Genomic DNA, 19,011 nt, shown 5'->3' with positions numbered 1-19,011 from the left:
CGCCAATTCGTTATCATGAACTTTGACAATTTAAAAAAATTTAATCTATGTAATAATGTATAAATATTTGATGCAAACTGTGAAGAATATTTATTTATCTTTCAAATGACGAACATATCACATATCTAAGCATTATGGAAAAAAAGATAAAAATACTTTTATAATGTATTAACGCTCTGGTCAGATCTGTCCTTCAAAGGCTATAATGGAATATGATGTTTGTGGCTAGTAATGTCCTTCCGAGGTATGGAGGGTTAAAAATATCACACCCCTGAATTTTAATATTGAGACATATAAACTGATTATAGTGCTATATAGTCAATGAATTCTCCTATAATTTGCCATTTATCTCATATTTTTATGATTTTTCAAAAAACATATAAATTAAACCATTTGACACTTGTTTGTGTCAACATTGAATATTTTAGATTTCTGTATATTTTTTGTGGCCTACTTGATAATCGCAGATATAAATGAATATTACAAAACTTAATTTTGGATGAATAAATATTTTATAGAATGTGTTCTGTTCTACCTTGTATCAAAATAGAATTTACTAAATTAGTATATTAAATACCTTTACCACAAAGAACTTGTATTTCTTCAGAAACATACGTTCACTGTTTACAATCATCAATATTTACTTTCTCTCAACAATTCTCGCATTTTCTCAGTTCTATACAAATTCTTGAAGACTTGAATAACTTTAATAACTCTATAAATATAATTAATTCTGGGTTCAGATTTTAGGTATTCCTCCGTTATATGCACTGAATTAAAAATAATATTTTACATAGTTTTCAAATTCAATTAAAAATCAGAGATTTTTGTTAAAAATCGGGAACAAATACACAAATCAATCAACCTTGTGACACTGCTTCGCGAAGATAGTGCAAGGAAATGATACGCTATTGATATCCCGCTTTAGTTCGCTATGCGGGAACATGAGAAATCTACACGTCCGCAGTTGTATTTTGATTTAGACCATCGATACCTACGACCGTATAGCTGTGTGTGTGCAGTCCAGCGCCTGTTGTGCCAGCCGGCCGTTAGTCGGTCGCGGACCGTCGTTAGATGTGGACCCCTCGCACGTTTTTTTAACATTTGCCGATGGTTTTTTCATGTTTTCAGCAATTAAATTACAATTATTATCACTTTTGATATAAAATATAATAAACAATTAGCTATAAATATTCATATTTTTTCGATATTAAATCGTTTATTTAGAGATGCGTAATGACTAAACAGCACCGGAACGCGTGGATTTTTTTAGCACAGTAAGGGAAAGGTTAAAGGAAGGTTAAGATATTTTCCTCTATCACTACACAAGCAACATTTTCCGCTTACAGTTGTGATTTATTTTTATTTATTTATTTTATTGATTTATTGTGAAAAACAGTATATTCCATTTACATTTAACAAAAAACAGTTTATAAATTACAGTTTATAAGAAGTCAGTACATACATTTATTTGCATGGGTAAATACATCAATACTATCTGATTAACCAGATTTGTTAAATAGTATGCTTATTGCCGTCTTAAATTCTCTTTGGTTCAAATTGAAAATGTCAATCACAGAAGAAATGTGATTTAACAAAGTAGTTATTCTCCCCAAAGGCATGATCATTGGTAGGTTGGTCCTGCCCCTTGGAAAAATAAATAATCTGTGCTGTCTAGCTCTGATGAAATTATTTATAAAAAGAAATTCGTTCCAGAATATCTGGATTGCAAATGTGCCCATTTAGCAGCTTGTGCGCCACTAACACCATTGCAATATTTCTCCTAACATCTAGACGTTCTATCCCCAGCATTCCGGATATTATTTATAAAAAGAAATTCGTTCCAGAATATCTGGATTGCAAATGTGCCCATTTAGCAGCTTGTGCGCCACTAACACCATTGCAATATTTCTCCTAACATCTAGACGTTCTATCCCCAGCATTCCGGATATTATTTATAAAAAGAAATTCGTTCCAGAATATCTGGATTGCAAATGTGCCCATTTAGCAGCTTGTGCGCCACTAACACCATTGCAATATTTCTCCTAACGTCTAGACGTTCTATCCCCAGCATTCCGGATCAGAGGGATACAATAAAGGGTAATATCCGAACTTTCGCATGTAGAGGTATTGCATAAACTTTTTTTGCACCTTTTCTACATCATTTGAGTAAAGGGCATCTTCGGGTGCCCATATTATCGATCCACTCTCAAGAATGCTACGAACCAGAGTAAAATAAAGCATTTTTATGACTGCCGTATTCGTAAAAGATTTCGAATTACATATAACAAAACCCAGCATTCGCATTGCAGAGTTGCACACCGAATCGATATGAGTTCGAAAAGTCAGACGCGTGTCAAAAGTGATTCCTAAATCCTTCGTTATCGAAATATGTTTTAGAGTGATAAAAGGAGACTTTCAAAGTCAGTTTTTTTGTAACCCAGGAATGTTTGTCTTGTGCGTTATTTTAATACGAATCATTTTAATAAAATAACAACTGTGTTGAACGTGCATTCATATATTAAATACTTTACTCGTACGTGTGAATGTAATGCTCCTGTTTTTGGCTTGCTTGAACACCTCACTGAATACCCTCTCCACTCACCTAGAGAAGTTGTACAATTCCTGTAGCCTCTGGGAATCCTGGGAAATAAAAGTCCACTATCACTTTACCATATCAACCTTCCTTCGTGTTGTCACATTAAAAGATCCAAATATATACTCCTGTTCCCCAACCATATAATAAAAATATATAACACGTAAAATGACATTCGAGACTTTCGAATTTCGCGTGATTTTCGAAGATAATCTCTTTTCCCGAGCCAACAGAACGTTGGAATAAACGTTTTCGTTCGATAATAATAATTATTTTGGTTTATAAATAAACTATCAGTTACATTAAAATTTTAAAGGAATTACGTAAATTAAGGATGCGTTTTTTTTCACAAGCCCATTCTTTCCAAAAGATACCTAAGTTGAAGTTGGTACCTAAAGGTACCTTTACCTTTTTAAAGTGTCTGCTCAGAAAATTCTCATTTCTGAGCACAAACTGCCTCCTGTTTTATGTTATGTTTTAGTTTTAATATTCGTGTTTTGTCCTGTCCTACTGTTATTGTTATTCTAAGTTTTGTCATCACTTTGTATAAACAGTGTATTTAGTGTTATAATATTAGATTTGTGTTGGGTAAGGCACACTGTAGGAATAATTTTAAGATTGTTATACGAGTAGTTAAGCGCACTTGAAGTGAAATGACACTAAGCTGCGCTATATAAATTCCATGTTATTATTATTATTATTAAAGGGAGAAGGATGTAAGACGTGCATACATTAGAATGGTTGTTATTTTAAATAAACTATTTTTAGGGCAAGCTTTTTTAAAAAGAAAATCTCACACCGAGGGAAGTGATACTGAGAATCCATTATCGGGGAAATCATCACAGGAAAATAGGACAGGAAATTAATTTAGAGCACCAATATTGATATCTGTCTTTATATTAGAGTTTTTTCTTTCGTTTTTTTCTATTTTGATATGTTTGTCAAGAAGAGTAATGAAATATATTCAGCAATATAAAGCAATGGAGTAAATATACGCAGAATAAGATGTAACTGGTGAATACGCCATTAAATATACTCCCTACTCCTGGGGGTAATGGCTTTCAATGGAACCATACAATTAAGACAATAGCACAGGTTTGTTGGTTTGTTCGCTTCTTTTATTCCAATAGAAGGAATCTCATTTTCTGCATTCATTATTTATTTTTATTCGTAGCGCAATCTTTGAGGATATTATATACAGTGAATATCTATTTCACGTTCTTTACGCGCACAATACAACTAAGTTCTGTTCATTACATTTTCTTTGTTCCTCGTGTTCTCCGATTTATTTCAACACTGTACTTCTCTTTAAAGCATATTCCTTCCACCATATTCATTACCTCTAGTATTTGTGTTAAATCGCACCAGTATCTTCGTGGAAAGAAAGGTATGAAATTTAAAAAAAAAACAGGCGACTGCATTTAAATCATTCCAGATTTTGACCAGAATCTTCAACAAGGATTTTGAAAACCTGAAAAAGACACGACGTAGAAATCTAAACTGATAATTTGTATTTACAAAACATGGACGTTTGATTACTTCCATGACACAAATACCGAGTTCAGTATGCAGGTAAAAGAAGCCTCCATAATGTCGCTCCAAGTTACCCTAATTGATTTCCTGTTCGTGCTCCTCTCCAACCCCCTCCCCCTATAGCGTGCAACCTTACTACCATAGCTACAGCTCCGAGTTCTCTGTGTCTCGGAACAAGTGAGTGTTTTGTATTCTTTGACAGGTTTAGATGTTAAGGTTTCAGACACAATAAATGTAAAGCGTTTATCTGTTGAGGCTGTCCTTAGCACTATTAAAAGTGAGGAATATTGTCTAGTGAATACAATTATTATTATTAGTTCATTTTCAGCTGGTTGCGTCACCTAGAATTAGTCTTAAGAAAATCTCTCCCCCATTGATACCGATTTCCATTTCAATTCCATTTTTCTCACTCCACGACATCGCCCTCTAATTCTTCTTTTGCTTAAACCGTGGAACACCAAGTATAATTTTTGGAAACAGTGTAAAGTATGGAATTCTACATTTGCTTAAGGAAGGGTCCATTGTGTGGAGAATTTCCCCGCGAATCCGAGGTTATTTTATTTGAGAATTGAGGAATTTGCCTAATTAAATTCCGAGAGTTCTGCAGTTTAGTGGTTTGTGCTAGTTATGTTTTTTGTTCTCTCAGCTTTGGCAAAATTTAGTTTGCTTTTGATTTCGGTCCGAAGAAGTCTACTGACTAATTCTATGACATCACACTAAATACAGGTTTCTGATATTTTATTCTGTGTGCCTTCTCGTAGGTACCAATGTGTATAGCAAATAGTAATAGAGTGGTAGATGATATACTCTCATCATCGCCTTAGTGAAAGATTGCTGTTCAGAACCTAAAGTGCTCTTGAAATAGCTTTGGCTGTGCTCAATGACGACATCTGAATAGTTATAACTGTTCCGTCATGCCGTTTGCTTTTGACAGGCCGTGTGCTAACCAATATTATGGTCAGAATTTGAACTGTGTAGTTTAAATTCACACACGTGAGCTATAACCACGGAGTGCCGTGACCCGCACAATCGCACAAAAACGTTCGTCCTGTCAAAACCAATGTGTATACTATCGCCAGTTATTTATCGGAATAATCCCTTAAACGTATTTTATCGCAATTCAATTCAAAATAACGAGTGCTACCGTACAACGATAACCGTTCCAGTGCTGACAGACGATTATCAAGATGCAGATTTCATTCACCACCGGTAAGCTGATTGTGAATTAACCTTATAAATTGTGTTTTCGCATTTGCCTGTCATAAGCCATAGGCTTCATCCATGCTTTATCTGTATGGAATAGCCCTTTAAAATACGGCTATCCCAACCCTTGTTCGTTCCTCGAACACATAACATTTCACAATCATCGCCTTATCTATAATAATAATAAAAATATTTGGCTAATTTATGTAGCACCGTTTTCGTGAGAAATCATCTCAAGGGCGCTGTCTAAATATATTTCTTAAACCTCCTTCCTCTACACTCCCTTCGTGTCTCAACAACATATCTCAATGTAGATGCTATCGTCCCACTGATTCCGGGTATTTGGGACTCTTGTGTGGTAATCTATAATGTTAAATGAATTAATTGTCAAATAACACAAATTCATCAAATAAAATTTACTTGCGCACGCCGGGATTTAAACCCGGATTGTAAGTCTAGCGCCTTACTCCTCGACTACTGTGACCGTCTTAATTACAATTTGTAAAAAATTTTCACTATTGCTGACATGCTATCATTTCACCCGATTAGGTTACGTGACGTCACATATTTTCAGGCCTGAATAACCCTTATCGTTATTTTTTTTATTTTTTTTTAATACGTCAACCTGCCTACAGCCTTCGCAGCTGTCGCTGATAGTTGTTGTTGATGTTGGCAAAATTAATCAGTGAAAGTGTGTATTTTCTTCTGTAGTTATTATTGATGGTATAGCTGTCACAGCGTCACGAATTTAGAGAGGTATTGGCAATACCAACAACCTATCCAATCCAATCCATAATTTCATACATACTAATGTAGTTTCATGTAACTACTTGCGCTAATTTAGATTGAAGCGAACATACCATTATTACATTATATTGTTGTGATTTACTGTTGATTCTCTTTTTAATTTGCAATACACTCGATGATCGGGAGATTTCTATAATTAGTTCGATTCGTAATGAGAATCTAACAATAAATATCTAACTGGACTTACGTCTGTTCTATATGATGCTCTTAATTATTCTGCAGCGAGAGGAAACGCTGACAGAAATACTTGCCTGTAGATCGGCTAACATCGGCTATACTCGTAACCATTCGGTTATTAGACCTGAACGTTATCATGTAATATTACTACTGCCACCTATGGAGAAACCTTAAAACTACATAAACTTAATATCCTAACTTGAACACCACACCCAAACGACATCTATTGAAAGGTATTGAAACTACATATATTTACGAAGACTACAATTAGGTTTTATTTATTGGTAAACTTAGCTAAATTAACGCAGTTTCATTGGAAAGAGTATGAAGTGATGTTCTTTAATACCGTACACTAACCAAACTAAAAGGTCATGCCTAATTAAGGCTCCGTAGTAAGCGTTCAGAAAGAAGAAGATGATGATTTGAAAGAGAGATATTTAAATATGAATGTTTTGGCTCTGAAAATGTCTAGATATTATTTTCAAAACAACACATATTTTTTTCAGGAACCTAAAAACTTAAGTGTTCAAGAGAAATTTGTTGCAAATCGGCAGGAATTCGGAATGCGAGGGTTTAAATATCAATATTATTTTTTTAGCACGAAACAGATGCTTTTGTTGGTAGCATAAATAACAAACAATATATATGAAACATACCTTTTCCCGTAAACTACCCTAGATTTATTTAACCTGACTGCATTACAACATAATTGACCGAGTATGTTAGACTTTACTGTGAAACTGGCCGCGCTGTTCCAGTCTTCATACAGGCGATGATGGCTAAGTCAGGTTTATGTTCCAAACCTTATCTACTGCAAATAAACACAAATAAAATTACCGTTTGATTGGAACAAATAAATCTGCTTTGCTTGTGTTACCATCTGGCCTCGTGGGGTCAGGGTAATTAGAAGCTGAATTAATTTGTTTTATTGTAATTGTGCTATCCGACTGTCAATTGAATATATGGGTAAACGGATCTACGGTTATACAGTTGTTAAAAATAATACAAGAAAATCAAAATAATACAAGAGTTTCGCAATAAAATTCAAAAAAATTTAATATTTCCTAAAATTGAAAAAAATAATGTTTTTGAATGGTGATAAAATACGCTTTCAAATTTTATATTACAAATAAACATTTAATTTTTAAAGTTTAAAATTTAAAATCGAACATAATTATTTTTTTAAATGGCTCTTCCTACGTTTTTCTGTCTGAAAACTGAACTAATTTTACTGATAAGAAAAAAAACAGATTTTTAATTTAATTTTTTATCCAGGTTAAATCTTCCCCACAGGAAAAACTAAACCCTTCCACACACTTTTCCACAAATGATCATCTAGTCAATCCACATTATGCAAGTGCATTTATATAAGCATAATAAATACAAGAACAACACGTCAAATCACCAGAGATGAAATGGGAAAATAATTTACCGACTCCAGATATTTTCTTTTCAGAGGGTTCGGCTCGGTAGAACTTCTTATTGGACCTATAAATTCTACTGATCTCTCAAAATAAATATTTAAAAAATATTTCGTAATCCTACATATATTTTAAATTACTGAATTTTGCATTTTATGTATAAATTCTTTTACAAATAACGAATAACAGAAAAAACAAATTATAATATTTTTATAGTCTGAGAATGCCAAATTTTTTGAATCTCATAATATTATAAATTTCATAGAGGTGTACATTTTGATTATTCTATGGAAACTTCTAAATTTGAATAAAAAGCTTTTTTTTCTTTGTAACACCGTTTAGTTCATTTTTTAACGACGATAGGGGAGACTACGCTTTTTGTTCCCAAAACCGAATAAATTAGCCAAAGAAGTTAAGGATACTATTATAATTAAACGGTGCTACATTTATTTAACGATATTGAAACCCGACTTAAAGGGAAAGCGATTTAATGTCTTAATTGCATGATTTTATCTGAAGCCTTTATAAATATTCAATAATAGAACAATTTTTAAAGCACTAAATTTACTAAAATTTCATAAATTTTAAACCGTGCAGTGAATATAAAAGAAGTATATAACAGGTAGAAATAGGAAAAATTTTGGACCTCACAGTAGCATAATGGGATAACCAATTATATATCACAAAATGAGCAATGGCTTAACTCCAGAGGTCCAAATGCCTCCTCCTAGTTGAGCACACTTAAGCGTTGTTCTTTTTTCCTCAACTGCTTCCAAACGTCTGGAGTGAGAATATGGCATCGCCGATTGGAGTATGCTGTAAGGCCGAAAGTAGTAAGGAAAGGAAGGAGATGGGGAAGAGGAAGGTGGGGCAGAGTACCTACCTATTCAGATCTGGCACCAAACACGGCAAAAGCCATTTCAAACAACGTTTCAATTCTGAATGGTGGTCTTACACCAGGGCGATACTGAGAATATCTTCCAATCTGAAACATATCGCAAGTATACTACATATTATTTTAAATGAATAAAATTTTAAAATAACACTTTCCCCAATATTTATTTGCGCACGCCGGGATAAGCCCGCTACTTTCGGCTTACCCCTCAAGCACGGAGGCCGTGTTATGAAAATGTTAAAAACCTTATCTAAAACGAATCTTTGACCGTCAATTTACGATAGGTTACAAAGTCCAGTGATACAACCTGATAATAAGTATTTGTAGTTATTTCTACTTTAGCTTCTGTTTCGGTAACATAAGCTTGATTTGCCTTTGTTTTATGATGACTATTTTAAAAAAATGATTTTCTTTTGTTTTTCCAAGAATTGTTTTAGGAGAAGACACAGAATTTGCAAACGAAGTGGACGTATAGGATTTTTACGAAAATTCTGCGATATGATACGATTTGATACATTTGGTCCATCCCAGCAAGGAGCACTCCTTGAGACCGGTGAGACCGGTACACCAGGGGGCACTGATTTGTTAGGACTTGGAACACGTGTTCTGAGGAGAGAAGGATGTTGAAGTTCAATCGACTAGTGTACATGGACACCTGACAAGCCAATATTGGAATTTAGGATGGATAGGAATAAAATAATGAATTGAGCGTTGTTTTTTTCTTATTTCTTCCTTCTTCTTGCCTCTTTTTGTAATTTTTTTTTGTACAACAGAACATTCATTCCAGTTACAGTACAATTTTACATCATATCAGCATTTGGGTAAGTGACTCTTCAATAATTGTTTTAGGTCATTTAGAGAACAGTCATTTACATCCAAATTATTTGCTTGTTCGTTCAACAGCACGACTCCCCTCGTCATGCTATGCTTTACCAGGACTTCGTTTGTGCCTTTTGGTACTCTCAATAAGTCATGGTATCGACTTCGGCTGTAGTGGTCTGGTACATATAAATCATAGCGTCCCAAGAGGAGTGGGCTATCAATAAAATTGTTCTAAATTTTGAAAGATGTAATGGCTAGGCTTGCATAGCTCGTAGCTTGTCATAGCTCTTCGTGGTTGGCTAATCTTTTTGTCTCTTCTTTGATGTTTTGGTCTTTTTTTGGTTATTCTTGACAATTTTTGGATCGTCTTGACTTTTCTTGCGTCTTCATATCTAATATAGGCTCTTTTTGGATCTTTGTGGTTCTTCTTGATGTTCTTGTCTCTTCTTGACTTTCTTGCTTCTTCTTGGTTTTTATTGCTTTTTCTGGCTCTTCTGATCTCTTCTTGATTCTTCTTGTCTCTTTCATTCCTTTAACGCTTATTTGTATTTCCTTCTTCTTGTTTATTTCCCCTCCCCCCTCCCCCTTACTACTCCATGTCTTTTTTTGGTTCGTCTTGCTTCTTCTTAAATATATTCCAAACAAATATTATATGATTATAATCAAATGTAAAATGAGTGGATAAATCTGAATACGATAAAGAACTCTCTTCTGAAATACATTAAAAGTACCGATTCGGAATTTTTTTGCTATTGGAGTTTTCTTCCCATTTGGCTTATTGAGTTATACGCACAATTCATTTGGTAGCAAACCGAATTTAAAAGGATTCTGTCTAAGAATTTGTAGAACTTGCTTTAATATTTTTAGACAATATTAAAATGTAACCCTTATTCACTTGTAAAAAATACAACCTCGTGCGGGGCGGCCGTTTAATAAATCTAGACCTTTATCACTGTGTACTGGTGAATTATAAAGGATCGAGACTCGAAGGCGTGCTATGACTTTAGGATTAAAATCAACAACAATGAATTTTATGACCTTTCAAATTACGTTTATATTGTGGTTATTTTTTAACTATTCGCACCATATTTTAATCCTTGGACCACAGGTAGGCACTTTAATCATAAAGCGTTTTTTGGAATTAACTAATAGTAATTAATACCGAAAGTAATTATTAAAAGCACTAACTAACTAACCATCACGCCGTTTCCCCGCAAGGGTAGGCAGAGAGGAAGGACCACTAAACAACTCGGTCTTGGCACATACTATTTGCCTCATTCACATTCACACAACATCTCATAAAAATTTTCTTATATTATTCTGACTCTTGACATGGCCCGACTCATGTACTTGATTCACTTGATCGTGCCATGTCTTCCTCGGGCTTCCCCGACATCTAATCCCATTCACATTTGCGTCATACTAATAGTAATGTACTGGTTTATTGTTAATTGTGTTCTTACTATGGAATACACTTAAGATCGGGAGTTTTCAATAGTATAATGATTCTGATTTTCATGATTCTGTTTACACTACGAAGTGTGTGCATGCCAAAAAATTGCTCCACTAAAATCTTTTAAATTCATAGTTTATAAATCGAAATAATCACAAAGATATCGATTAATATAAAAATGTAAAAGACTAGTGTACTTTCTACTACTTTAATTAATCTAAAACGCCCTCGAAATACTATTTTTAAGTGATTTTAAAATCTGTGCAGTGATCAATGCTAGTTATTGTCGCAAAATAACTAACAGAATACCATACCTGTCAGTTTAAAAGCTGGTAGCACTTAATATACGAACATTATCACGCTCGCTGATAAGTGGGCCGTGGCCTGGAGAATAACGTCGATAGCGTCGCCCGTTCCGGCAGCGGTCAGAGTTCTCAAGGAGCTGAGTTCGCTTCTCAGTGAAAGCGATTGTTATTATTTTTTATTAAATTATAATAAGACGACCAACTCGCTAACTTTCAACGTATAACGCCATCTAGTGAGAAATGTGCACAGTACGTCCGATTTAATTCTACAAAACCGTGCAAACAAAAATACTACGATGACGGTAGCGAACTATCTAGATGAACTTAAAAATGAAGTTTCAAAAATTCAAACAGTCAAGGATCAAAAAACAAAAAATACTATAGAACTCATAATAACGAAGTTAGAAGATGCAATTAAATCAGAAAATCTTTCATTACAAGACAAAATCATCAGATTACAAGAAAATATAATCAACAGTGACAGAAAATATATCAGTAATTTAGAAAACATTAAACATGATATTAAAAAAATAATCTTACCTGAAACCTATGCAGAAAAGGTAAAAAAACACGAACCAGTTGTTATCATAAAACCAAAAAAGAAGGATCAGGAAAATAATGAAACAAAGAGTGAAATAAAAGACAATATTGACCCAGCAAATTTTGGGGTTACCGGCATGAGAAATTTTAAGGATGGAGGGGTTATAGTAGAATTTAAAAATGCCACAGATATTAATAAGGTTCATGATGAGGTGATAGCCAAACTGGGAGATAAATATGAGGTAAAGATTCCTCAAACAAAAAACACATCCGTCAAAATTATTGGTTTATCTGAAAAATACAGTTTTGAAGAAATAGAGAGAAAAATAAAAACTCAAAATGAGACCATCTGTGAACAAAACTCAAAAATAAAGGTGACATATATGAAAGAACTAAAAAACCAAAGAAATCAAACAACTTTTACTATATATGCCGACGTCGACGGAAAGACTTACGACAGAATGTTAAATGCAGAAAAAATAAATATTGGATGGGACAGATGCAGGGTCTTTGACAATTTAAATATCATGAGATGTTTTAAATGTAATGGGTTCAACCACAAGGCTATAGATTGCAGAAACCTAAAATCATGTCCAAAATGCGCAAAAAATCATGACGTAAAAGATTGCATGGATGAGGATATTCAGTGCATCAATTGTATAATGACGAGTAAAAGATTAGGACTGAAATTAAATTGTAGTCACTCAGCCATGAGTAAGGAATGCCCAATTTATAAAAGAAAACTAGAAGCAAAAATGAGCAGAATTTCTTTTTTATAAACAAAAGTTACGAGAAATATGAAATTATATACTTGAACATACAAAGCATCATAGCACACTACGAAGAGGTCAAAATACTTTTAGAAGAGAAGAAACCTCTTATGCTTATGATGAGTGAAACAGATGCGACTGAAGATATCCAAGATAGTGAAATTATATTTGATCATTATAATACCATCCGTTGTGACTCGCATAGCAGACATACAGGAGGAGTGATGATTCTCTTAAGTAATAAAGTTCCATATGAAGTGATATCAAATCACCAATATGAAAAAAAATGTTGGATTTTAGCCATCAGCATTAAATCAGGAATCAAGAAAGGTGTATATACTGTTATTTATAGATCACCAAACACAAGTAAATGCGACTTCTTAACATATTTTCAAAGATGGAGCATGGAAAATTTGCAAAATGAAAATATTAATATCATAGTTGGAGATTTTAATATAAATGTTAAAGCAAATGCAGACATATACACAAATAAACTGAAATCTATTATTCAAACTGCAGGTATGAAACAATTAGTTAAAGATTTCACACGAATAACTAATACCTCTAAAACATTGATTGATCTGGTTATCTCAAATAAATTTAACCTATGTGTTAATGTATTAAATAAACCTAAAATTACCGACCATAATATGATTCAAATTCTATTAAATGACAGAGAAAACTACAACTCCATTAAAAAAACACAAGTAATAACATTTAAAAATTACAAAAGATACAATAAAGAACTCTTCATTCAGACCTTAGAGACTATTGATTGGAATGAAATAAATCAAATGGAATATAACAAAAAAGCTGACCAGATGATATTAAACATTAAAAAATCCATTGATGAAGTAGTTCCAGAACAGAAGATACGTAAAAGAAACAATAATAAATGGTTCACAAAAGAACTACGCACAATGCAGCACGATAGAGATACATTTTACAAGAGAGCACTCCTTACTAATAGTACTATGGATTGGAATAACTACAAAAAAATGAGAAATAAATACTCTAAAGACATAAAAAGAACGCATAATGAGTACATAAAAAATAAAATAAACTCGGAAGGAGGGGATCCCAAAAAAATTTGGAAAAGCATTAAAGAATTAGTACATGGCGATAACAAAAACGACATAAAAATAGTAAACTTCCCAAAAGATATAAACGAAGAAAACATGGCTAATAGCTTTAATAAATATTTTATAGAAAGCATCACTCAAATCAACAAATTAATACCCAACATTGTTTTCAACCCCACAAATGATAATAACAACTCAAACAAAGAATTATTGGTCTTCAGAAAAATAACTGCAGAATATTTATTTAATATTTTAAACAAAATTAAATCAAAAAATAGTTCAGATGGATTAACTATTAGTCTGATAAAAGATGCTTTTCCAGTAATTGGATCTACTCTATTAAATATTATTAATCAGACAATTGAAGAGGGAAAATTTCCACAGTCATGGAAACTATCTACCATTATACCGGTCCCAAAGGTTAAAAATACCAGAAAATGTGAAGAATTTCGACCAATATGAACCTTACCGAAATATGAACAGATACTTGAAGTGATAATAAAAGAACAAATATTGCAATACTTAGATGAACACAATATTTTATACCAAGAACAATCGGGATTCAGATGTAATAATTCTTGTGAAACAGCGTTAAATGTAATCGTTGAAGAATGGAAAGAAGGAATGAATAGTAATAAATTTATCTTAGCAATATTCTTGGATTTTCAAAGGGCATTCGAAACCATAGATCGAGAAATATTGATAAGAAAGCTTAAAGAAATTGGTTTCTCAACTCTAGCCATTAAATTAATAAAAGAGTATTTGAAAGACCGAATACAGGTAACAAAAATTAATAATCAATTTTCAAAACCAATGGAAAATAAATTAGGAGTACCACAGGGATCAGTCCTTGGACCTCTATTGTTCATATTAATGACATGGTGAAAATATTTTCAAAATGCAAAGTACGACTATTTGCCGATGATACACTTATATATATAATTGGAGAAAACTATGAAGAACTAATACATATTTTAAATAATGAACTAGATAATGTATCAAGATGGCTAAAAATAAATAAGCTTAAATTAAATACAAAAAAAAAACAAAATGTATGGTAATTGGTTATAAGAAGACATCCAGTGAAAGCAAAATCAAAATTGATGGTGAAATTATTTAAAATGTTACCAATATAAAATACTTGGGAGTTATAATAGATTCCAAACTGAACTTTAACAAACATGCGGAATATACCCAAAAGAAAATTGGTAAAAAAATATCTTTTTTGGGAAGAATTCGCCAAAAACTGTCCGAAAAAACTGCAATCACCATTTATAACTCCATTATTGCTCCGTATTTTAATTACTGCTCAACTATCCTTTTCCTATGTAACGACCGAGAGCAAAATAAATTTCAAATTCTCCAAAATAGAGCAATGAGAACAATACTCAGACGAAATAGGTATTCAAAAGTAAATAAAATGTTAAACGAACTAAATTGGCTAACGGTGAAACAGATGTTGACCTTGAACACGATGATATTTTTACACAAAATTGTAAACAACCTGCTACCCAAATATTTTTCGAATAAAATTGTATACAACAAGGACATACACAAACATAAAACTAGGACGTACAATCAAATTAGGCTACCAAAGAAGGACAAAGCGAATACCCAGAATAGTATATTATATAAAGGGATGAAATACTATAACGCACTGCCGGAAAACCTTAAGTCTGCCCCAATCGAAAAGTTCAAGATGTTGTGTAGGAGCCACATCAAGCAAGAAAAAAAAACATAGTTTATTTGTATGTAATAATTAATTAGTCATTTGTAAACTTAAATGTACAAATTACTAAAATAAAAACAATAAATAAATAAAATAATAATACCCGTTTAAATGCTCTATATTTTGTTACCAAATCTGCCAATAATTACTTCGTAAACTCTCCAATTCAAAGGCTTCATACACTTGGAAACAAATATAGTTCAATCGATGTCTATCATTTCCAATCGGTTTCCAAATTTAGAACCAAAATATTAGAACTTTTAAAATAAAACAATAAACATCTAGCTATTGCACCTCTTATTGAACTATTTCCTAAAGATTGACAAAACAGGCTTATACCTACAAACTATCATGTTTAGATCTGCTTTTTGCTTGGTTTTATATGTCTAATGGTGAATGTTATATTATTGCTTTACTATTTTTTATTTATAATATGCACAATATTTTTTTATTTAAACTATGTAAAATGGCTGACCGATCGCCCTCGATTTAGCAGGCCACTACAACCAGTCAAACGCAGTATATTTGTTAACAATACTGCCAATAATTATTATTTCGTTAGCTTTCTCACTCAAAGGCCTCATACAATATGTGTCGTATAGTATCATGTTACTGCTGCCACTACCTAGCATTTACATATAAACTTTACATTTCTTATTAACTAATTTAAGTCTGTATAACTTAGGAGTAGGAATATTCTTATTTTTGTACTATTTACTTGCTGTTATAATATGTCAAATGGATATGGTTATATGTATTTTTACTATTACTTTTGTGAACTAGCAATCTTCAGAATATTATTTTTTTTATTAACTATGTATGTAAAAGCCCAATGGGCGTATAAATAAATATTTCGGTCCGTCAAAGATTACGACTTATTTTACTATCATAAGATGTTTTACAATGAATATCTTGCAGGACACACGTCAGTCGAGTTAGAGGTAAGCAACTGGAACTGCGCTGCCTACCCATGGATCGGCTAGGATCGGCTGTACTCATAATCATTCGGGTACGGCCGACCGGGCCGACGTGTTTTCTCTGTCATGTAATATATGTCATGAAATATCTTAAAACTTCATAAACATGATAATATTAACATAGATCTACACACTCTCGATATCTGGTGGGCGGCACTGAAAGTACAACTAAAAAACAACACTACAATTTGTTTATGATCTTAATCATTTTTTAGGGCAGCAAGGAGACAATTGTATAAAATTGAAACTCTGAGTATAAGCGCTATGCTTTGCTTATTGAGTTTTTATATCTGTTTATAAGCGAATTGCTACCTACTGATGGTTAATAAAAGAAAAGAAAACAGCGTATATTAAAATACACATTAATATTTATTTATTTTTCAAAACTGAAAAGTCATCAATGATTTATGTAATTTTTTTATTACAATATACATTTTATTTTTAATTTAATCTCTTCATTCTATTTCGTTTCAATTTTAGTGTTTCTGTATATAATTTAGCTTTGATGGATAAAATATTTTTTATTATTTTTTTTCTATTTTTTAATGTTTTTTTACTGGCTATTAAATAAACTTAAAAAATGTTTTGTCTGTCTGACTAAGAGGATTTGTCGTTTTAGGACAGGTAAAATTTAAATAAATTGATATACATATTTTGTACAACTACTATTTTTGGTTTACGATTTTAATTATAATATAATACCCATCATAGCTTATTGAAAAAAAGAGGCAAGCAAAATGAGAATGTTTAAAATAAAAACAATTGAGTGTAATATCGTGTTTGGTCCCATCTCAGGCGGACCTAATTCTAAGTTTTTGGTTATGAAACTTTACATTTTACATGAAGTCTGTTTAAAAATAGGTTTTAAATAGATTACCATATTTCGGTATATTATGAGTGAAGGAGATTTGGCTTTGGCCGCGTTATTCACATAAAACTCCGGCCTAGCGGGAGTTCGAAGGATTTGAGATGAAAATAATAATGCGTTGTCCTGATGAGGAGAATAGAGATAGGAACTTTTCGCTATTTCCGCATGTATAATTTTTGGGTTTCCTCTGAGGTTTAATTCCACTGTTTTGGGTCTAATCTTGTGTACATGCCTTCTGGTTCCAATCCCACGTGATTTAACGCCGACTGTGTTGGCTGTCAAATTATCCAAACACATAATTACCATAAAACTTAACCCAAGACACCCCGGATTTCGTACAAGTTACGTTCTGGAATATTGAATCAGTTCAGATTGAATGTGGACTTTGTCACCGTCCGCGCTTTAAGCTTGTAGCTTTAAGTTAATTTCGCATCCACCACCCCAAGATCTGAATTCACCTCAACCGATGAACCCGAGTACCCTTGCTAAAACACCAAACGTAGCAAACCATATGTGGTGACCTGTGACAGAGGTTTTGTTTATCCAATAATGGTTCCAAATACCCGCCTCTCAAATTCTTCTACCATTTTTCTATATGCATTATATATTACACTTTTTTCTTCATCAATCTGCTCTTCATGTTTTTATCTCATTATTACGCTCACATTTCTTGCATTCTTTCCGTGCGAAAAGTTGTAATTTTGTTATTAGGAATGTTATTTGCATCAATTTAAATATTTCTCCGAGTTTGGGAACGCACCTGATGTCAAATTCAGCTTCAGCAAATTCATCAGCAACTTCCTCCCACAGCAACAAAACAAAGCCAACTAAAAGCTATCTGGGGATGGTAAATAAAGTTGTGTAGGAAAACCCGCTGCAAATCTGGTAGAGCAATTTGGAAATATGGGTGAATACACTTTTAATGAAATGGTAATGCATTCTAACGAAACAGCTGGTGAACTACTTCTCTACAGGGTGAACAAGAAGGATAGAATCTATCTATGTAGATATTAGCATAAAGGAGAAGTAAGTTATTGAGTAGTGCTTACTAGGAGCATGGTGTATCACAAAATGATAAATGACAGTTATCAATAGTTTGGAATAAAGTTTTGAGGTTGTAAATTCTAGTGATACTCCTTATCTCATTCTAGTGCAGAGATGATGCGTTAGTCTTCCTCGGGCATCTGTAACTTCTTCTATCATTCGTACTAATCTTTAAACACTCTTGGCACTAATAAGAACAAATTTTAAGAATCCAAATTTCTTATTTGTTAGGTGTTGAAAATTTTCTTTGAAAAATTTATTTTCCCAGTGAATTCCTTAGTGTGATTAAATAGATTTCTATTAGCTTTAATGTGCGTACTTTTTTTTTTTTTTTTGGTACAATATCTTGCATTTCTTATTAAAATTTAGTAATGTTGACTTCACTGAGGCCTCCATTTCATAGCACAAAAAATAATTGTACTACATTTCTAGAAAATATATATAATCTTGATGAAAAAGAAACATAAGATTAAGATAAATTTAAACAAAAACACACAGATTTAAAATTAATGTAAAATAAAATATAAATAAAATAAAATTTAAATAAAATAAAATTTAAATAAAATAAAATTCAAATAAAATAAAATTTAAATAAAATAAAATTTAAATACAAAGAAATAAAGTAAAATATCGGTATACTTATATTATTTGTTGTGTGTTTGTGAGAAATGTGTGTTTTATATTGGTTTTGTGTGTTACGTTTAGGTGTTATTATTTAATGTTATGAAATTTTGGAAATTTTGTCTTTTTTGTTCTTTAATTCATTTTGTAATTTGGTGTCTGAATTTA

The sequence above is a fragment of the Hesperophylax consimilis genome, chromosome 30, assembly GCF_061612785.1.
Source record: "Hesperophylax consimilis isolate HC1 chromosome 30, BYU_Hcon_1.0, whole genome shotgun sequence".
NCBI classification, from domain to species: Eukaryota; Metazoa; Arthropoda; class Insecta; order Trichoptera; family Limnephilidae; genus Hesperophylax; species Hesperophylax consimilis.
This window is presented reverse-complemented; position numbering follows the sequence as displayed.